This window comes from Triturus cristatus, chromosome 7 (assembly GCF_964204655.1).
Source record: "Triturus cristatus chromosome 7, aTriCri1.1, whole genome shotgun sequence".
NCBI classification, from domain to species: domain Eukaryota; kingdom Metazoa; phylum Chordata; class Amphibia; order Caudata; family Salamandridae; genus Triturus; species Triturus cristatus.
This window is the reverse complement of record NC_140590.1, coordinates 1,352,015,909-1,352,039,131: the sequence shown is the minus strand read 5'-3', so window position 1 is coordinate 1,352,039,131 and position 23,223 is coordinate 1,352,015,909. Positions and strand designations below refer to the sequence as shown.

The window sequence follows — 23,223 nt, the reverse complement described above, 5'->3', positions numbered from 1 at the left end:
GGCTATACAATTAATTGGACAAAGTCAATGATTTTCGTTTTGAGGGGAGAGTTTCCCCCGTTGCCTAGAGGATATGCGGTGGAGAGAGCAGAGGGGCGGTTCAGGTACCTCGGTATCTATATCACTACTGATCCTGAGCGATTGTACACTCAAAACCTCCTACCCCCACTGCAGCGCTTAAGGTCTGACGAGTGGCATTGGAAAACACTTCCGCTGTCCCTCTTGGGTCTTGCAACATTATTTAAGATGTCTCTCCCACGCATCTTATATGTGTTGCACAACGCACCATTTCTGGTTGCCACCTCCTACTTCAAAGCTATAGAAAGCGAACAGAGAGGGCTGTTGGGGCGGGGGGGGGGGGGAGATGCCCAGAGTTGACACCCAGAAAGTTGGTGAGGGGGTAGTACGGCTGAGGCATTGGACTCCTTGAGATTAAGAAATACTATTGGGCTGCACAGATCACAGCTATTAATCACTGCATATATAAGCCACAGGATGAACCTGGATACAGAATATATAGATGGATCCTTCCAGGAGGGGGCTTCCGTAGAGCTCTCTACACCAAATCGTCACAATTGCAACTCACAGGCCGCACCAGTCTTGCAGTCCATATATGGCACAGTCAACAGAAGCCTGGGATGGGCAGGGAAGATCACACAGGCAATCCCATTATGGGACACAGAACAGCTGGGAACGCTGAGGAAAACAAAGGGATTTGACCAGTTGGACCCAATTGGAATCTCTTGGTTGGTAGACCTGTGGTTGTGTGTTGTGTGTGTGGGGGGGTATCCTCACCTTTGCACAATTGCAACAAGAATATTAACTTGCAGTCACAGAAAGGTTCAGATAATCCAGATCAGTCATGCCCTGCAGGCGGCAGATTTACAGGGGCCCCTGAAGTCCTCCCACTTGGAGGACAGAATGCGCATTGATTTCATGCACAAAAAAGCAATCTCACTGACTTACTGGAAACTTGTTAATAATGCGCCCGACCCCCTCCTCCAGCTCCGTAGTCACTATGAGAATGATATTGGAGACCTGGAAGAAGACAATTGGCTGGAGGGACTGGCTTCCTCAAAGGAGGTGGTGATCTCTTCCTGGCTTAAGCTAATACAATTCAAAGTTTTACATAAAGTATATCTCTCAGGTCCCACGCTGGTTAAGATGGGATATAGGGAAGATCCCAAGTGTAGGAGGCAGTGCAATCAGGAGGGCACTTTTTTCCATATTTAGGAATGTGTACACGTACAGAGATATTGGACAGAAGTACTTCGATGCATGACAGAGGAGCTAGGGAGGAACTTAAAACCCGGGGCCAAGAAATGCCTACTGAATGTTTGGGAGCCCACAGACTTGAATAGTTAGAAAAAAAAAAAAAGTGGGCAACGTTGGGAATGGTAATAGCCAGACATAATATAGCTAGGGCATGGAGGGCTCCAGAGACTCCAATGGTAGACAATTGGATGAGAGACATGGATTGGTGCATGATAACCAAAAGAACTGTTTATGAATCTCGAGGCTGCCCAGGGAAATGGAAACAAATATGGGGGAATTGTAACATGTACCGAGGACACATTTGCGAGTCCCCTCGACCTGTTGCATTCCACACCATCCCCTGAGCTTAGTGGGTAGGAGTGGGAATGGGAGGGATTAGGTAGATATAGTAGAGAAGCGGGAGTAATGACAATGGAAATGTATATTGATTGTATGCAAATCACTGTGCTTAACTGCTCATTAAATTCTTGAGCAATTTTTTATTTTGTCATCAATAAAAAGTTTTAATAAAGAAGAATATTACTTAGAAAGAAGTCTTTGGTTTAAGTCCTTTTTTTTTTTTTTTTTTTTTTTTTAAACAAAACATTTATTTTCCATATTTACTAATGAAGTTCCTTTAAGATGCCTTATGTAGTTGCCCTGGGTATACTATATTAACTATTCCCAAGTATGAGCATTTCAGTTCTTGTTACATCACATTGATGAATCTTGCCACAGCTCTTGAGATTTATATACAGTTTATCATGATGCAGCCAACACGTGTTCCGCTCCCTTTTACATGGCATGCAAGCCCGGCGCTTTCTGAAGGAATTAGATGAAAAAGAGTAAGAACTCTTTATAAAAACTGTGGGGAGGACCACAGGCAATGTCAATAAAAACAACTCTAAGGGTATGGATCAAAGAAAAGCCCCTTCTCAAGGGTGGAGGAACAACACCATGCCAGAAGGCAACAGTCAATAGCATGAACGCAATACCTGAAATCAGCCTATGGACAGAGGGCCAGAGGCAAAAGCGAGTGTCGTGAACTATTTCTCCGTAGGAATAGATGAGGGAAAAACGTCCTGAGAACCAGAAAGGGGTCTCTCGAAACACATTCACACTAGAAGTAGGGTTTTAACATATTCACCGCAAGAGTGGGAAGAGAACAGGAACAAGATTGAAGAAGAACTCCAACCCTTCCTTGGGGGAAAAAACATTATTAACCCTAGGATCATTACGAGGGCTCCTGTCCTTAAAAAAGAACTTGCGTCATTAGATAAGAGCACTACAAGGATCCACTCTGTGTGGATCTGGTAGAGACAGAAAGATGGCAGGTACCTAGGTAAGAATCTGCCTAAAACTACGAGCAACAATACTCAAATCTCATAGTGTGGGTAAACATATACAGTCATACCCACAATATGTTTACGTATATATATATATATATAAATAGTGCACTCTCCACACCATCACATAGTTTCTGCTTTCACAGCTATCCCAACGCGAAAGAAAAGGAGAAACGGACCCTCACGGCTCAGGCAGGAAGATTTTTATTTCATTTGACTCTCCCTCTGCGACGCGTTTCGAGCACTGAGTGCCCTTGATCACACATATCTATATAACACTCACAAGGAACGACACAATATCTATATACACACATATACCTGCACATGCATACATGCACATATATATATATATATATATATATATATATATATATATATATATATATATATATATATATATATATATATATATATATATATATATATATATATATTCACTTAAAAAAACATAGGTTTCACACATGTTATAGTTAGCTGTACATTTCACTCGTAAAAAACCAATGAAATTCCACGTTATAGTTAGATCAGGTAACTATAACTTGTGCGCCCACAATAAACTGCTGATGACGTCACATATTACATCATTCATGACATGGTCAGTGACATCACTCATGACATCAATGATGACATCTGAAATTACACATTGTGGATTGCGGTCGCGCAAGTTATAGTTACCTGATCTAACTATAACGTGGAATTTCATTGGTTTTTTACGAGTGAAATGTACAGCTAACTATAACATGTGTGAAACCTATGGTTTTTTAAGTGAATTTGCAAGGTTTTGTAAATGATAATTCCTAACTATAACGTGTGTGAAACCTATGGTTTTTTCAGTGAATTTGTACGGTTTTTTAAATGCTAAGTTATGTATTTTTTTTTTTTTCTGGTTTTTCACTGTGCGCACACCCTGCGCGCACCGTGCGCGCGCTGTGGGCGCTCAGCGCCCACGTTGCGCAGTCCATGCCGTGCGCGCCTCGCCTTTTTTTACACAGTAACATTTGTTTTTTTTCTCCCTTGTGGGTCCTTTAATTTATTTAATAAATGTGATTGTTACTTCTTTATTTTATTTTTTTTATTTTTTTTTGCCGTGCGCGTACGGTAAGCTTACCGTACGCGCACTCCGATTTTTTTTTAAAATTATTAAATGTATTTTCCGTACTTTTGGGTCCTTCATGGACCCCCTGACAAACACTAGGGGGTCTGCAACTCTCTTCGTTGCCCCCTTTTCACGTTCCCCATCTTTGTTTCTCAGTGCGAGAGACAGAAAATGGCGGCCGACACTTCCTGATTTCGACCGATTCGAATGTTTACAGTCATGTAACCACCAATCAGAATTGAGCTCGCGCACGGCACCGTACGCGTACGGTAAGCTTACGGTAAGCGCACGGAGCGCGCTTGCAGATATATATATTGATTTAAATGCTATTTTCTCAGGACCTACTGAACAGATTTACACCAGACCTACAAAAGGCACATCCTTGACCTGAGGACTACCTCTCTGCCAAATTTCAAGTAATTCTGTTCAGCCGTTCGGGCTGTAGCTCGGACTAAAGGTCCTATGGGAAAATGCATGGGGAAAACGCGTTTTGGGACCCCCCTTTTTTCTCAGCCCCCGCTTGACGAATCCCCACCGAGACTTTCAGGGTAGGAGCGGAGCATAGCGCCCCATTAGTTTTGAAAATTTCGCGAGGATTCGTCGACCGGCGCCAAAGTTATTCCAAATAGAATGTTGCGGATTTCCTATGGAAACATGGTCCTAACTATAACTATCTACTAGCGACCGCCAGTAGATAATATATATATATATATATATATATATATGTGTATATATATATATCCGTATACGTGCACACCTATCTACAGGATAAGATCTACAGATAAAAATGAACTAAGAGCAAACGTGCCCCATAGTCAGATTACCAGAAATAACATAATACGCATATAGAGGAGAAAAATCTGAGGATGTACAATACAGATAGATTACACCTGTTTGTATACCACAGAAAAAAGAGAGAACAGTAACACCTTCCATAATCCATCCCAGGTGACTCCACATTAAGATAATGCCAACCACCCAAAATCTTCTGCTAAGAGAAAACACAGGGAAGAACACCTTGTTGACAGCAACACTTAAGACCACAGTAGGTACTGTAAGTCAAATGAAGTACAGTCTAGCTGATGGAAATCCCAGGAAAATACCCAGTTGGAAATCAGGAACATAAGGAATGCCAGACACTTTGCCGTAATTAAAACTATATATATATTTTCAAAAAGGCAATCGCCGTACAAAGAAAGACTATGTCTTGAAGAAAGCAGAGAACATCCCGCATCCTACAGGAAAACATGTATATATATATTATTACACTTGCATATTAGGGCATATGGAAAGAAAAAACCTCAGGATGTTCTAAAGGGAGCGAAGATCCATAACAGTGAACATCCGTCGTAAGAAGAGAAGAAAAGAGATATCCCTCCAGAAAATGCTGGGCATGACTGAAAATGTCAACCCCTCTGGGTCAATATTCTGACACTGCCCTCCAGACCACATCACAAGCAATGCACATAGCACAGCCACATTCTAATAATGACCGCAGGCCACAGAACCTCCAGAATGGAGGAAACGTTAGTAAAATAAACTTCCGAAGAAGCCAATATAGTTTGAACTTGCCAAATGTAATCTCCCTCAGAAGAGACCGACATCTCAAGGAAGGCAGCCCCGTATAGAGACAAAAAACGCACAGCATTTCATTACAATTATACAATCACCCTAATGGGGGTGAAAGGCAACAGGACCCCAAAAGGGGTACCACAAAGGAAAAAACTGCCATGAGACCACAACAATAGCCCTTAAATAACAGGGTCCAAGAAGGACTAGGCTGTACAGCCGAGTGATGCCAGCACAGGCAGTGTACTCTGGAAGTTACACAATAGTAACCAATAGCCCACGTAAGTGGAACACAGAATGAGCTATACAAATGCAAACAAATACTCAACATAGAGACGCATACCAAAAAGGTATAATCTCTCAAGACTAAGCTCCTCATCAGAGTAAAATAAAAGAATACATGAACGTATTGATAAAGTAACAAGGAGAACCAAAAAGGACTATGAAGCTGGAAAGACAATTCGGAGTTCAAAATGAGTAAATCCAGAGGCAAATGCAGGAATTAACTCCTTAATCTAAAGATCCACGACCGTGGCGATACAAAAGCAAGATACTTCAAAATAGGTCTATCAATAGAGAGACCAACAACGCTGAACATGAATAGATATTATCATGAACAATCTTCTCAAAAGAAAGGCTTACGCCACCTTACCATCGACCAGCCGTGAGGCGTAGAGCAGAATCTGAATGGCTGTCAAACGGACACCAACAAAAGTCATATCTGTTAAATTCTCTCGAACAGTGTCAGGAAACTGACTCCCGCAACCAAGCATGTCTGCGATGAGCCACAGACCTAGCCATGGCTCTAACAATAGAATCAGTGGTGTCCATAGCAGACTTAATGGTGTACGTCGCTATACCACGGCCATCTTGCACAAACTGGAGGTCAGACCTGACCCCTTCAGGAAGGGAAGGAAGCAGATGGGCAATAGAGTCCCATAAAGTGTAAGCTGTGCCCAAGACACAAGACGTGTTCAATGACCTCAAGGCCGAACTACCTGAAGAAAAGTTATTTCGGCCACAGAAATCCAACCACCTGGATTCTCTTCCCGACGGAAGCAAGAGAGCAACATCTGGATCTGGCAAAGTTGTTACAGCTTGCACCACAAGCCCCTTAGTGGTAGGGTGGAGCAGGGCGATGGTGATGTGAAATGTCATGATCAACAGAGACCCCGGTCACTGGCCTCGTCCAAGATCTGAGTAAAATATCATATAGAGACTCTCCATAGGGCAGTAAGGGTTCAACACCTGTTGCACCCTGATGAAGTAGATCCACTAAGGGATCAGATGGCAAAGTTATGGAAGGAAGTTGTAATTGCTAGATATCAGCAGCTTTCTTCACAACCTCTGCATAAGCTGCACTAGCCTCAGTCGCCATTTGTGGCAGAAAAAGTAGGTCAGAAACAGGGGAGGCTTGCAGACCACTGTCCTCACCTAATGCAGCCCAAGGAACCTTCATAAGATGCAGAACAGGACCAACCAATCGGTCGACGTCCCTAGTGTCACCGACTTTCGCACAACCTTGCAACACTGTGGAGACAGCAACAGACGGCACTGACTCTAAAGTGCCTGGGAGAAGAGGAGGGAACCGCAGTGTCTAAAAGTGGCGCCTCGGACGCCACCGCCTTTGGGGCAGCGCCGTATCTACTTCAACCTCTCCGACCTCATCCACCGCCGGTGTCACAGCTAGACGCTGCACCAGGCTGTGCAGCGACGCTGTGACGACTCTAGGAACAGAGTTTGGGATCACAACTGCCACCGAGGGCGAACCCATCAGCTTGAGCCCAGTCAGAGTACCCTCTACCTCCTTGTGGCTCAAATGCGCTCCAGAGGAAGGCATGGACCCAAAAAATGCATGTAGAGCATGGTAGTATGCTTGCATCTGGGACATAGTCGCCCCTGATCCAGGAAAAGGAGGGTGGTGCGGGGTTTTCCCTTGTGCTACGTCCTCCGCTAAGGAGCAGGAGGAGCCGACGGAGACTACGTCGCGACGCAGTGAGGCCGAAGGCTGCCGCAACTTCAAACCCTTACATCGGGATTTTTGCTACGTAGGTGAGCGACACCCATGGGAATGGATCCACGACCGATCCCAGGCAGGAACCTCAGAGCAGGAAGAACAACGCCGCTTGGACTCAGAAGACTGGGAGAACCGAGCCGTCTGAAGCTTCATCCTCCTCTCCTGCAAGGCTTTTGGCTTCAGTCGCTGACAGGCTTCGCACTCATGTTCTCCCCCAGGCAACACATGCAGATGGAATGAGGGTCTGTAGCCAACATCTTTCGAGCACAGGACTCGCACGTTTTAAAACCTGAAGGCATAGGCACACTGTCTCCTGATGCTAAAAGGGCGTTGGAATTGACCCAAAAATGATCTGAGCAACCGCTGTTCCGGATCCGTGTTGTAGCGAGAAAAAGAAGGAACTGACATCATGCGCATTGGAGGGGTTTTATATGACTCCACTGATGTGACATCCGGAGTAGACGTCGGCACGGAGTCATACGACACCGCCCCCGGTGCGCGGTGGTACTGCTGAAGAAAAGTATCTGTATCCGGTCTGGCACCTGGGGAGGATTCATAGTTAAGTAATCTCTATCGGATATTATTATTTAAGGTGCCCTGCTGAAAGTGAAAACATTGCACTTGTGTAAAAACTGCACACTTGCTCCAAACATTTATCTTTGCGCTAGTGACAAGTGAATGTGTAGTGCGATAGAAAGTAACATCCAATGGGATTCATTGCTCTGTATTTAATTAGATAGGGCACTACTTCCTAAAAATGCTCTGGCATTGATATTTTTATACGGGTATAGAATTACTTGAAGCTTTAAAATCGTTTAGCTATGCTTCGAGTTATTTTGGAATCTCTTTGAAAACCTAAAAAAAAGAATGGTCACACCTCCTTTTATGTTGGATAGCTAGATTAGAACACCAAACATGTATTCATGCTTAACAGTAGTACCTCTGTTTTCCTGAATTTTAGTGCTGCATTATATTAGTCTAGAATGAAAAATAGATAAATAGAATGGTTATGGTAAGAGATCTTGTACGTAGCCCCGATAGGAGACAATGATGTTCCCAGGTTGTGGAGGAAAGACTAAAGGTCATCTTTTAGTTAAACCATAAGTATATAGATCTAATTGTTAAAAGGGTAGTAAGTCAGTCCAAACAGGCAAACTGAAACCGTGAAATACATTAAGGGAACGTGTGTCCTTAAGGAGCAGATGCATTGTTACTATGGAGTATGGGAGGCAAAATATGCTGCTATTCAAGAGAAAAATAGTGGTGTGGCTGGCCCTATAGGACGGACTTAGTACACTGGCAGAATGCCTTTTCTTAATCCTGTCTCTGCGGTCCTACCGAAGCCTTTGGTTTCAGTCAGAGTCTGAGACGGGTGCCATTTAAAAGGCGTAATTGCTGACTTAGTCCTTTGTTTTTGCTTAGTAATACTACGATGGCTCAAAAACATAGCGCCCTTTTTGCTAGGTGTATTACTACGTGTTTATAGTGGGAAGAAAGGTTTCCAACCTAAAACATTTGGAGGAGTGCTTCTGGGAAGAAGTTGTTAGACTCATTTGAAGGCATATTGACTAACGGTTATTCTTGATTTTCTTTTTTTTTTTTAATTTGATACTGTGACAATTGAAGATAACTTTTTGTTGTACTATTTTGGAGTGATGTATGACTACGTGAAATAAGTAATAAGAAAGATTTATGCACTAATAAAGCGGTAGCTTGCAGCTGGGGTGGGAAAAAGAGATCAAAAGAATATGGCACTCGTGTGTGGTCTTATTATTCTAGTCTGCACCCTCTTATCTGAAGACCTTAGTGCAATGTGGGTGTAAGCTGAGTGGGCCGGTGTTGAAGTAGCCGCCATGTTTGATTTTGTGTGTGTGTTGATGTGGAGGGATGTTAAGAAAATGCTACATAGCGTACTTTGATGAATTAGCCCTGTAGCTAGGAGGAATAAAGGTCTCTTTGCATTAGAAAGACTCATGTTTAGGATCTCCTAGATAGGTGTATGTATATGGAGTGTTGTATTATAGGAGGATGCCTTCAGGTGAGATAAAACACAATGTGTGTACCAATAAGAAATGGTAACGTACTCGTGTTGATAGCAAAACAAGCTGTTACAATAATAATCCTGTCTGTTCATGTGTGTGTACGTATGTGTAAGTTCTGTTAGTATGGTGTTAATAAACATAGCTCTCAATAGTTCGGTATTCATCTTACAGCTACTGATTTCTCCCTATCCTTGTAGTCTCAGGTAAAAAAAATGTTTTTTACAGTAAAAGAACAATTAATATAAATTCGGATTGCTAATTAAGTTGACCACATTGGGTGTCACTTTATTATTATGTTCTGGAATTATATGTGATGAGTTGGGGTCTCTCAGTAACCAGTTATGTATTTCTGCATCCTTGTTGAGCCCCAGCTTAACCATGTCAAATTTGAGTATCAGTTCACTCTCCTGTTCCCAAAGGATCAGTTCTTGGTTTTCCCCTTATCTTTTTTTTTTCTTCAGTCTTTCAAATACGTAAAAAGTGAATGTGCGTTGGTGATGTTCTTCAACAAGCGTCAGTATCTTGATTGTTTTCTGAATGTTTTTTTTTTTTTATGTTCTTGGATAATCTGAGTGGTCAGATGATGCTCCCTTATGTAAGTTTTGTTGCAAGGGCATGTGGTCACGTTAATAACAAAGGTGCTCTCACAAATCATCCAATCGTTAATGTAATGTCAGTGCCCATTTATAGTCTATTCCATTGTTTTGTTTTTCCCAAGTTTGCAGATGGAGAAATTTCTGCATGTGTAGATACCTTTGGCTTGTCCAGAAATGTCTCCTTTTTGTCTTTTGTCCATGAAAAAAGATTAACATAGTATCCTGTGCAGATTGGGTGCTCTATTGAAGGTTATCTGTGGGAATGGTTGCATACCACTTTGTATTTGTGAGTTATTTAATGCAGCCAAAGTTTGCATAAGAGTTTTCTGATATAGTGATGTCCATTAGTATATTCCATAATGAACCTGATCTGTGGTTTGGTAGTTATTTTTCTTGAGTCTTTCAGAAGTACACTTCTATTATTATTTTCAACTTCCTGAATGGTTTTGGTCAAGGTTGTTGGGTCATAACTTATTTTATTTAGTTTATTGATGATTTCATTTGATTCTAGCAAATAATCTTATTTGCCACAATTTCTTCTTACTCTACGAAATTCCCCTCTAGGGGATTTTAAAAGGTGGGTTTGGGATGTCAGCTGGTAGCATGTAGGACTTAGTTTGATGCTGTAGGTTCGAGGCATGTGTGCTGTAGATACACATGCTTTGCATACTCCTGCATCTAGTGTTGGGACCAGATGTTTACAAGTTTTTCTTCGAAGAAGTCATTCCAGTCACGAGGTAAGGTGACTCTTACTTTTGGTGATAGTGCGCATAGGCATCAGCTCCATTGTTAGATTGTTTTTTTTCTGCCATCGGGTTCGGACGTGTATTGCTGTGCTCCTGTTTGAAACCGTTCTTCGGGTTCTCCTCGTGGGCAGTCCACTCTACCCTCGACGGCATTGTTTTGTACGCGTTTCCCACTTCTCCACGTATCGATTCGGTCAACAGAATCTCCAATATCGATCGGAATTTTTTGTGTGCGGCCTTCGGGCCTAACCACGTCGGTCCAGCTTTTCGTTGATGGAACAAACTCTGTTCAAATTCTGTCCTCGGTGCCATACCAAGTACCTGCACACCGACTCGCACTAGGTGTGAAACTTGTGCTTGTCGCCAGAGCACAGAGAAGAAGACTGCGTCACGGTCAAATTGTTTCGGTGAAGAAAACTCTCTGATCGTCAGGCTCGACATCGGGAGATACAGTGCCAGCAAGACAACACGCCGGATATCTTCGGTGAAGACTCTAAGCAAGAGGACCTCAAGCCCTCCGCGGCTGAGGAAGAAGAGGCCTTCTCCGTGTCGGACTCCGATTCAGAGTTGGAGATAGACCTCGACGATGTGCCGCAGGACAGGGTGACACGAATACAGACGACCCCATGCCCCGTCCACCCACACCCCAAACATTATAAGGCTTCAGCACCACCTCTGCCTTCTGGCCAAGCTCTGCACCGAGATGTTTGAGGCTCTGCCTCCCGGCTCGGCACCGAAACAGGTCGTCAAGCCTTCCGACTCCAGATCAAGTTGGCCGTAATCTACCTCGGAGCCGAAACCTTAAAGTACCAAGCACAGAGTCGGTTTTGTAGCCGAAACCCTCCACGCTGATGAAGAAACAGACTTCGAAGCCCAAACCTTCTGGCCCGAAAGGCCATTCCATCTCAGACCCGAAACCGTTGATGCCGAAAACCAAAGATGTCACTTCAGCACCTTCGGATCCGAAAATAGACATTGTACCATCCAAATTGGATCCCAAACAAAAGAAACTGTACATTAATCCTGATACAGGATATATTCATGCCAATCCACCTTCTAGGCACAAGCTTCCTGATGAGTCATTACAAAATCCCTTTTGAAGAGGAAAAATGTTGGTACCAGCCCTTTTCATCCACCACTGCCAACTCCTCACCTCCACCCTCCTCTCCACTTTTAGATCCTTGGCACATCACACCTCACGATTCTCCACTATCTCACCATGAGGGAGGCGATATTGATGAGGGAGACACACACTTACCAGGGGATCCATGGACGGATTATACAATTGAGCCTCCATTGGATAATGATCCAGACCTTTACCATGCCAAGCCATCTCCACCTGATGACAAAGTATCCTATCAAGAACTTTTTGCCAGGGCCACACAATACCATGGGGTGGTACTCCACAAAGAATCCTTAGAGGATTTTTTATTTGAGACACTAGGATCCACACACAGGTCGAGCCAAACACACACTATGCTCAAAGGAATGATGAGGCATGCAGCCAAAAATTTTAAAGACTCTGTATGTGCACAAATTCTGACTCCTAGAGTCAACAAAAAATACAAACCTTCCCCAACAGATCCGGTATTTATTAAAGGCCATTTACCACTTGACTCCTTGTTAGTATCCAATGCTCGCAAGCAAGCTAATTCCTAAACCTCGGGGGTGCTCCTCCCCCAGATAAGGAATCAAAACTCATTGATGCTTCTCGCAAACACATAGCTGCTCAAGCTTCCTGTCACTCGTGTATTGCCAACACACAGGGCCTTTTAGCCAGACAGGGCTCACTGGGACGAAATGGAGCAATTGCTACAATATCTCCCAGATGAGCATAAAGCTAAAGCCCAAAACTTGGTCAAAGAAGGAAAATTAATTTCCAATTCGCCATAAGGTGTTCTGTAGATGCTGCTGACACCGCAGCTGGAGAGATCAACACTAGCGTCCTACTCAGAAGGCATGCTTAGATAAGGATTTCCGGTTTTAAGCTCTAAGTCCAACAATTTATTTTTTAAATACACCTTTTGACAAAGAAAATCTTTTTGGCCCCGAGGGTAGATCAAGAGCTTGAAAAAATGAAAAAGGACACAAAGGTAGCAAAGTCCTTGGGAGCGCTTCAGTCTCCTTCGAACAGGTGCTCCTTTCGGCGCTCCCTTTACCGGGAAGGGTCCAAGTCAACACCCTCAGACCAAAACATTTGCTCGTAGAAGAGTAACCACTAATCTTCTTCCTCAAAAGGCTTTTTTAGAGGAGGGTATAAAGGAAACAACTCTTAAGGGCAGGGGTAAGGGTACCACACCCTGTAACTTCCCTTCCCCTAATAAACAGTGGCTTCCCTCAGACTATTCCACAACTGTCGGGGGAAGACTTAAACAATTTCTCCCCATTTGGCAATCTAAAACAACCGACAAATGGGTGCTTGGAATTATCCAACATGGATTTTGCCTGGAGCTTACCACCAATCCTCCAAATATTCCACCTCACTCTCACAAATTGTCGCCAGACCACTTGCATTTGCTCGAACAAGAAGTGCAATCCCTCTTACTTAAAGGAACCATAGAACCAGTTCCACTTCAGTACCAAGGTTCAGGTGTTTACTCTCTACTTTCTGATCCCCAAAAAGGACGGCTCATTAAGACCTATTCTGGATCTCAGAAAGTTGAACCAATACATACTGTCGGGGCACTTTCACATGGTGACCCTTCAACAAGTACTTCTACTTTACAGCAGGGCAATTTTATGTCTACTCTAGAATTAAGACACACTTTCACATTCCAATTCATCCAGCTCATAGCAAATACCTCAGATTTATCATAGCAGGCAAACATTACCAGTTCAAAATACTTCCGCTCAGAGTCACCACTGCTCCCAGAGTATTTACCAAATGTCTGGCAGTTGTAGCAGCTCATCTCAGTATTCACGTCTTCCCCTACTTAGACGACGGGCTCATCAAAGCCAGCACTTACCAAAACTGTCTCCAACACACTCCAGTAGACCTACTTCATCAATTGGGCTTCACGGTCAATGCACAAAAATCTCACCTGCGTCCCTCACAGATGCAGTCTTATTTAGGAGCCACTATCGACAATCTCAATGCTTTAGCTTCTCCCAGTGCAGCCAGAATTCACAACATTCAGTCTATGATACTACAGTTTCAACCCAACCACACAGTACCAGCCAGAGTTTTCATGCAACTGATGGTAATGATTGTAAGGCTTCACATGCGTCTCCTACAAGAGTGCTTAGCACTTCAGTGGAATCAGTCGCAGGGTCAATTAACCAATCTAGTGTTGGTAGACGGCCGCACCCTTCGTGCTCTGCAGTGGTGGAACCCACAAGATGTATCAAAAGGGCGGCACTTCATAGTCCCTATTCCACAGATCGTGCTAACAGACGCATCTCGCACCGGTTGGGGTGCCCATCTCCAAGATTACACAATCCAGGGTCTGTGGGGTGAAAATCACAAAAGTCTCTACATCAACTACATAGAACTTCTGGCGGTGTTCCTAGCACTCAAAGCTTTTCAAACCCACCTCATAGGTAAAGCTGTCCTAGTCCGCATAGACCACATGACAGCAATGTACTATGTACACAACATAGGAGGTAGACCCTCTCTCCAACTGTCACGCCTCTCGCAAAGCATTTGGAACTGGGCAATACATCACAGGATTTATCACCTGGTGGAACACCTTCCAGGAGTAAGCAATCAGATTGCCCACCTCCTCAGCAGAAAGAGGCAGCACATTCACGAGTGGGAACTTCATCCCCAAGTTCTCCATCCATGCTTCCAACAGTGGGGATTTCCACAAATAGACCTGTTCGCCACAGTAGACAACGCAAAATGCCCAAACTTCGCATCCAGGTTCCCACACCCTCTAGAACAGCAAAAGAGCCCGTGGGTCTGAGGAGATCTACCTAACGATGAAACCTAGAAACCAGTTTGCATCCCCCAGTAGAGGATCCTATCTACAAGGACCAAGTCCCATCACCCACCGAGGTGGCATGCTTCATCATCTGGGACCTCCCGTTAACCACACCTGGTGTGGTTAAAGAGCTACTACTCCTTTAATTACTTTAAAAAAGGAGGAGCTCAGGGATGTTTTTAACTGTCCAACAGGGGGGGAAAACACTACCAAAATGGAAGGAAGCTGCCTATGGTGTAGTGAAATGAAGTGCAGTGTGTGAAAAATGTGAATTTAAAATTGATTACCACGGGAAAACTGTTTTATTAAATATCCAGTGATATCAACAATAAAAAGACGCAGAAATAATAGAGTAAAGCGTGTACACCAAACAATACGGAACACGTACTCTGAGTGTAGGTCTACATGTTTCAGCCAACTAGCGTCTCTGAGAGATGACCGTGGCTTTCTTCAGGACCAAAGTAATACACTACTGCAATGTGATAAAGTGTGCAAAGGAATAAAAAAGGAACGATACAACCAACAGTGGTACCTGCTTGTCATTGATCTACGGCACCATCTGGGAGTATTCAGGTCACCTGTTAAAAGACAGAATGGTCTCTGTTCAAAATGCAATTATTGTTGACCTAGGATAAACATACAAATTGTTGCAAACTGGATCGAAAAGACATGATGGTAGATCTACAACACACGTTAAATAAATGAACGTCTGTCTAGAAAAGGATCAAAAAATGCCTCCTTACCCGTCAAGAGATCGGGGAACGTCCCACACTCCTGGTCACAACTCGGGGCGTGAGGCAACGCTCTAAAAAAACAAGAGGAACAGATACACCAGAATGTAATCTGCTCACTGATGTAAACATTTACTGCGGTTAGCTCTAAGACTCACACATTGTAATACAAGGTGAATTGACTATAACTCAGAAAAACTGAATGCCCCTCACAAGGAATTTCGCTCTGGGGCCATTCTATAAATCTAAATTGGTACAGCTGGTCCCACCAACGGGGTTAATAAGGGCATTCACGCCCGGCTGCAATAGACTATGGGGCTGTTATTAAAATGCCACAAAAGCAATACATTTCTAGAGTCTGCCGTTTCCGACTCTAACTGCTAAGGTCCAAAGAAAATGGATAAATGGGACCTCAACCCTTCTCGAGTGGAGCTCAGGGGTAAAGCAGAACCACTGACAATATCGGGCTGAGCTAGTACAGTCTACGGCTCCAGGCTACGCGTGCCCTAAGACATCGCAAAGGATAACTTTAAACATACAGCCCATGCAGTAAAAAGACTACGCTGGTGCAAAGTACAAAGAGCTTCGCCTACCTATCCGTCGCTACCCCGGGCCTCCTTCCTGGATGTGCCGAGTGGGAGCCGGAACTGTGTGGATGCCGCCCTTGAGGCCTCGCAGACGCGCATGCACCAATCACAACCCGGCCCCCAACACGTGATCTGAGAGTTAACATATTAGGAGGGGCATATAGGCGGATATCGGTACATGAACCAATCACATGCCCGGCCACCAACCCATGTGATGAGGGTTGACCCGTGTGGGGGGGGGGGGCCTATTGGCGAATATCGGAGCATGTTGGGTAATGTAGTCGGACATACGCTTCGAGTGAATCGTTTAAACTGCCGAACACACGCACAATGTCAAGCCACACGTAACCACCAAGATGGTCCGGCAAAGACGTTCCATCTGCCACCAAACCGCACCATATGATAAAAATAATAATAATAATTACGGACACAAAGTGCCCACAAAAAGATTTTTTGTTATATAGCAAATGGAATCTGACTCGTCTGCGCAATAACCAAAACAATGTGTCTGATTCATGTAGGAGGGTTGTTGTCGCCACAACACTTGTGCTCATCCTGTCCATAACTAGTAATCACTCATCCAGCGTGGCAACAGTATACACAAGGGTGGACATGCCAAGATAAGACAGTACATTCTGTCAAGATGTTGAACTTACTCCTACGTGACAAAGGCACCAGCAACCCAATATAGTATATAACCAAGCCGCACATCAAATAGGACCATAATAATTAAGTCCTAAGAGTAGGTTAATGTCGCCATGACGATTGTTATGATGATGAAAACAGACAATAGGAACCCAGCGGACCTGGCAACAATGTATATATGGGTGGACATGCAAAACGAAGGCATCAGGGTCTATCATGATGACAAGAAGATTCATGCATAGGACAAGAGCCCCCTCATTATCGTCACAGTGAGGACCACGGGATTGCCTCGTTGAGCCCTGATTGATCACTCTTCAATTTAAAGACCCAGCGCTGTTCTATTCTGAACAGAAATTTAGAAACATCTGAGACATGGGAGGGGATCGAGGGTTGTTCCAAAACCGTCCACCTGATGTCGTCAGAACTGTGTTTCAGATCCAGAAAATGTTTAGTTAGTCGTATCGCCTGTCTATGGCATCTTATGGTGCTTCTATGCTCCATGATCCGTATTTTGACCTTTCTGATGGTCATCCCCACATACTTCTTATGACAGGGACAGGTAATCATATAGATCACTCTCTCGCTGTTACAATTGGTATGTTTCAGTTGTTTCCAGGGTTTGTTACTGCTGATGTCGATCTCAGTGGTATGTTGTGTGTAGGCACATACACCACAGTTACCACAGGCATAATGCCCCTGAACTGGTGGCAAATTCCAGAGTGTGTTAGCTGTGGCAACCGGCATATCTCTCGGACGTGTGTGAACCAGGGTGTCGCGCAAATTAGCGCTTCTCTTGAACGAAAACAGTGGAGGAGCTAGATGTAAATGCCCTGCATTCAGAATGCGCCAATGCTTCCGTATGATCTTCTGAATATGGTTCGACCGTGTGCTAAATGTTTGTACACAAGTAAGTCTTTCCAATGGGGGCTTAGGTGTAGATGGTTCAAGTAAGGCCTCTCGGTTGTTATTCAATGCCCGTTTTGATGCTCGTCGGACCAGACTAGAAGGATACTGGCGGGCCTTCAAGTTCCGAGACAGGACAGCAGCATGTTGTTTGTAACTAGCAGTAGTAGAACAGTTACGCCGCAGTCTCAGGAATTGCCCAAACGGTAGACCTGCACGGAGAGATTTCGGATGAAAGCTGTCAAAGGACAACAGAGAATTCCTCGCCATCGGCTTGGTGTATAACTCACTAGCCAGGCCATTGTCCGAAGAAAAAACCCGCAGGTCTAAGAAAGGCAAGCTGGATTTGCTGGCTTCCATAGTGAAATTCAAAAACATGTTTTGATCATTGAGCCACGAATTAAAGGTGTTCAGGGTGGCTAGATCTCCTCGCCAAATGACAAAAATGTCGTCGATGTAGCGCTTCCATACGACTATTCTGTCGTGAAAGGGATTGGTGGCATTAAGGACAGAACCTTGTTCAAACAAGTGAACGTAGAGATTGGCCAGGCTGGGGGCGAAAACACTGCCCATAGAAGTACCAGATGTTTGAAGGTAAAACTGATTCTCAAACTTGAAGAAGTTTTCAGTCATAGCCAGCCTGGCACAATTCATGATGAAGGCTACTGGCGAGCTCAAATCGGTGGTGTTAACTTCGAGGAGCCCTCTGATGGCTTCCAGGGTCTCAAGCTGAGGAATGCAGGTGTATAAAGATTCAACGTCAAAACTGACCAGAAAATCAGTGTCCGTGTTGAAATCCAATTCTGGAAGAAGCTGCTTAACGGGAGGTCCCAGATGATGAAGCATGCCACCTCGGTGGGTGATGGGACTTGGTCCTTGTAGATAGGATCCTCTACTGGGGGATGCAAACTGGTTTCTAGGTTTCATCGTTAGGTAGATCTCCTCAGACCCACGGGCTCTTTTGCTGTTCTAGTTCTGGTATTTGGGGATTTGCCCGTGCTGGTCTTTAAACTCCCTTAGACCCTCCATCCATTGTGTGTTTCCCACACCCTCTATCCAAAGTCAATGCCCTATGGATGAACTTGTCAGGGGTATTTGCCTATGCTTTTCCATCACTTCCATTACTGGTTCGGAAGATCAGGCAAACATCCCTCACACTGATTCTAGTAGCCCCCACATGTGTTCGTCAACCCCACCCTGTTTGAACTGTCAGTGATTCCACATCGAAAACTACATCTCACCTTGAGTCTTCTCACTCAAATCCATGGAGAAATCAGACATCCAAATCCCAAGGAGCTCAACCTAGCGGTTTGGCTCAGGAAGTCGGAGTTTGGTTATTTAAATTTACCACCACAATGTATGACTATTGTGAAGGAAGCAAGAAAGCCTACTACTAGAGCTTGCAGTCAGCAAAATGGAAAAGATTTGTTGTCTATTGTAATAACAACAAGATCAATCCTCTAGACACTTCTGTACAAAACATTATCTGTTACCTGTTGCACTTACAACTGAGTTGGCTTACACATTTATTCGTTTACACCTTGCAGCGATAGCTGCATATGTGCAAAGCAGACAACATTTCTATTCAACATCCCTGTAATCAAAGTTTTCTTTGAAGGCTTTGGAAGAGTAATACCAACAAGAGTTCTACCCGCACCAGTGTGGAATCTTAACATTGTCCTTACAAGACTTATGGGTCCACCTTTTGAACCCTTACATAATTGCCCTCTACAGTTTTGTTCATGGAAAGTTGCTTTCCTCATTGCCATCACTTCGTTAAGAGTTGGTGAGTTACAGGCATTCAATCAATCAATCAGGACATTTATAGAGCGCACTACTTACCCGTTGGGTCTCAAGGCGCTTAGGGGGGGGGGGGGGTGCCGTTACTGCTCGAACAGCCAGGTCTTGAGCTTCTTCCTGAAGGAGAGGTGGTCTTGGGTCAGGCGCAGGTCGGCCGGGAGGGAGTTCCAGGTCTTGGCGGCCAGGTAGGAGAAGGACCTTCCTCCTGTTGTCGCTCTACGGATGCGTGGGACTGTGGCGAGGGCGCGGCTGGCTGAACGGAGGTGGCGTTTGGGAGCGTAGAAGTTGATTCGGTTGTTGAGGTAGCTCGGGCCTTGGTCGTGTAGGGCTTTGTGTGCGTGGGTGAGGAGACGGAAGGTGATTCTTTTGTTGACGGGGAGCCAATGCAGGTCTCTCAGGTGTCCGGAGATGTGGCTGTTTCGTGGGATGTTGAGGATGAGTCTGGCTGAGGCGTTCTGGATCCGCTGGAGTCTCTTCTGGAGCTTGGCGGTGGTTCCGGCGTAGAGGGCGTTGCCGTAGTCCAGTCGGCTGGTGACGAGGGCCTGGGTGACGGTCTTCCTGGTCTCCGTGGGGATCCACCAGAAGATCTTCTGTAGCATGCGCAGGATGTTGAAGCACGCCGAGGAGACGGCGTTGACTTGTCTGGTCATGGAGAGGGAGGAGTCCAGGATGAAGCCCAGGTTGCGTGCGTGGTTTGTCGGTTTGGGTGCGGTGCCCAGGGCAGGGGGCCACCAGGAGTCGTCCCAGGCGGTGGGTGTGGAGCCCAGGATGAGGACCTCCGTCTTGTCTGAGTTCAGTTTCAGGCGGCTGGTCGTCATCCACTCGGCTACCTCCTTCATCCCTTCGTGCAGGTTGGCTCTGGCGGCGGCGGGGTCGTTGGTCAGGGAGAGGATCAGCTGGGTGTCGTCGGCGTAGGAGATTATGTTGAGGTTGTGTTGGTGTGCGATGGCCGCGAGGGGGCTCATGTAGACGTTGAAGAGGGTAGGGCTCAGCGAGGATCCTTGAGGGACGCCGCAGATGACTTTGGTGGCCTCTGACTTGTACGGTGGCAGGCGGACTCTCTGTGTTCTTCCGTCGAGGAAGGAGACGATCCATTCCAGTGCCTTCTCCTGGACTCCGACATTGCTGAGGCGTTGCACTAGGGTGCGGTGGCAGACAGTGTCGAAGGCCGCGGAGAGGTCTAGGAGGATGAGGGCCGCTGTTTCTCCGTTGTCCATCAGGGCTCGGATGTCGTCGGTGGCGGCGATGAGGGCGGTCTCGGTGCTGTGGTTGGCTCGGAAGCCGGACTGCGAGGGGTCGAGGGATCCGTTCGTCTCGAGGAAGGCGGCCAGCTGTTTGTTGACGGTCTTCTCGATGACTTTGGCTGGAAACGGGAGTAGCGAGATGGGGCGGTAGTTCTTGAGTTCGGTGGGGTCTGCTGTAGGTTTCTTGAGTAGAGCGCTGAGTTCGGCGTGCTTCCAGCTCTCGGGGAAGGTGGCGGTGTCGAAGGAGGTGTTGATAATGTCCCGCAGGTGGGGTGCGATGACAGCGTCGGCCTTGTTGAAGACGTGGTGAGGGCAGGGGTCAGTCGGAGATCCGGAGTGGACGGAGTTCATCATGCGGACGGTGTCTTCGGGGCTGATCGGCATTAACCTTAGAAAATCATTCTTTCCACTCCACAAAGATAGTTCTTCGCACCAATCTAAAATTCCTTCCCAAAGTGGTTTCTGCTTTTCATATCAATCAGTTGAGTAACCTGTGTTTTTTTCTTCAACCTGATTCAGTAGCAGAACGAGCTCTCCGCACGCTGGACGTTAGAAGAGCCTTATTGTATTACATAGAAAGGACCAAGGATTTTCGCAAAGCATTTGCTCCACCTCACAAAGGCAATCCCATCTCTAAATCAGGCATTACAAGATGGATTGTTGAATGCATTCAAACAAGCAAAGAGAACTTTATCCATACCCCCTAGAGCGCATTCTACATGCAAAATAGGGGCTACTATGACCTTCTTAGGCAACATTCCTCTAGCTGACATCTGTAATGCAGCTACATGGTCTACACCACACACATTTACCAAACACTATTGTGTGGATGTGTTAGCACGACAGCAGGCTAATGTAGGTCAAGCAGTGCTTAAGACACTATTTCAGACAACTGCAACACCTACACGTAAGCCACCGCTTGGGGAGCTTAGTCAATGCAAAGCATGTGTATCTACAGCACACATGCCTCAAACAGATAATGTTACTTACCCAGTAAGCATCTGTTCTTGGCATGTATAGCCGTAGATTCACCTGCGCTCACCTGCCTCCCCAGACACCTGTAGTTGTTGCAGTTCTTCCTATTTACATACATACGCATGGTCATCTCTATTGTACACTTATGTCCTCCATTTTCACCCTCTTGCGGGAAAACAATCTAACAATGGAATCTGAAACAAACACGTTAGTTAGATTCCTCAACTTAGATTCCTCACCTTAGAATATCCCCAGGCGTCAGGCTGGATCTGGAAAGTTTTGTCAGCAATACCCCTGCGCGTCGCTAGGCGTCGTCTGCGGCTCTGCGTCCGTCATCAGCGCCGGGATGACGGCGTCAGAGTACTTAGACGCCACCCTCGCGCGCTGACGTCAGTTCTTCTTTTTTTCGCGCCAGACAGTGCCGATCCGGGAAGAGCTTACCCCTTAGTCATTTTTTGACTAAACTTTTTGACTCTTTTGGTCTGTCGACTCGACTCTGGTGCCAGTAGGATGCCCGGGTTCAAACGCTGCGACTCCTGTCAACGACTGTCGGTTACGGACCATCATCGCCTGTGCCTGTTCTGCTTGGGGGCCGACCACGATTCCGAGTCGTGCCACGACTGCCGGTCCCTGACTTCGAAGGCTAGGCGGGAGCGGTCCCGCAAGCTCCTGGAGTACCGGCAGTCGGCTCCGCGCCGTTCACGGTCCCGGTCGAGTAGGAGGACGAGGGACCGGTCGCGGAGCCGCAGTCACCACCACTCGTCCGGTTCCAAGTCTTCGGGTAAGTCGAAGCATGGTAAGAAGTCCAAGAGGCGACATCGCTCTTCGGGCTCCCCTAGCCGGTCGCGCGACTCGGCTGAGGGCTCGGGTGGTACCAACCACGCGGCTCCGTCGGAGCCGCAGGAGTCACGTCCGTCCCCATACCCGCCGGTCCCTGGGACAGACGCGGCTCCAGCGGAGATCAGTGCCTTCCTCTCGGCCACGAGAGGCCTGGCTCTGCCGTCGACGCCTGCTGGCGCGCCTTCGGGCCCCGCGGGCTTGACCGGGGGGGGCCTAGCGGGCCGGCGATACAACTGAAAGAGGACGCCTTTTTTACAAAATTATTATCCCTCCCGAAAGGATGCTCAGATTACACCATGCATCAAGAGTTGAACGCCCCGTTTATATCAGACTTCTTATTCATTGCCCAGGTCCTATTCTGGCATTCAATCTGGAGGAGGGATACAGTGGGACTGACTCAAAATATCATACAGGACTGTATAAACCTTGAGCAGGTGCACAAGGTACCACGGCATTTAAGTATATCTTGTCAACACTAGGCTTTGATTCTCTATTTTATGACCCGCTTAACTGCTTGAATACCCCAAAATCTGAAATTAAATTACGCTCGAAAGTGTATAGGGCTAACGAAAGGCATGCACTTAACTGTAATAAAATCACGGTAGCATTATTTTTGGCCCTTCCACCTATTCCAGGAGAAGCTAACTCATACCTGGTTACTGTCACAAATCTCCAATACTGATATGTACTGGTGCGATTCAGACTAAACCTTATCACTTGCATGCTGGGTTTTCCTGTGGGGACATACTCAATTAATGAACTGCCAGTCTGCCCCTGTGATGGCACCTCCCCTCAATCTATCCTTCATTTTATATTTTTATGTACATTTATATATATATGAACGAAACAGTACATCTGGCCCTTGTTTCTGAAACATTACTTTGTACAATGCCGCCCAGCTTCGTCTTT

The 23,223-nt window shown here is 45.7% G+C and overlaps 1 protein-coding gene across 3 annotated transcripts in view; it reads left to right on the top strand.

Moving 5' to 3' along the window:
* The window catches only part of PHF20 (PHD finger protein 20), a 1,063,788-nt gene that overhangs the window by 781,160 nt on the left and 259,405 nt on the right, over nucleotides 1-23,223 (top strand). The window lies entirely within an intron of this gene.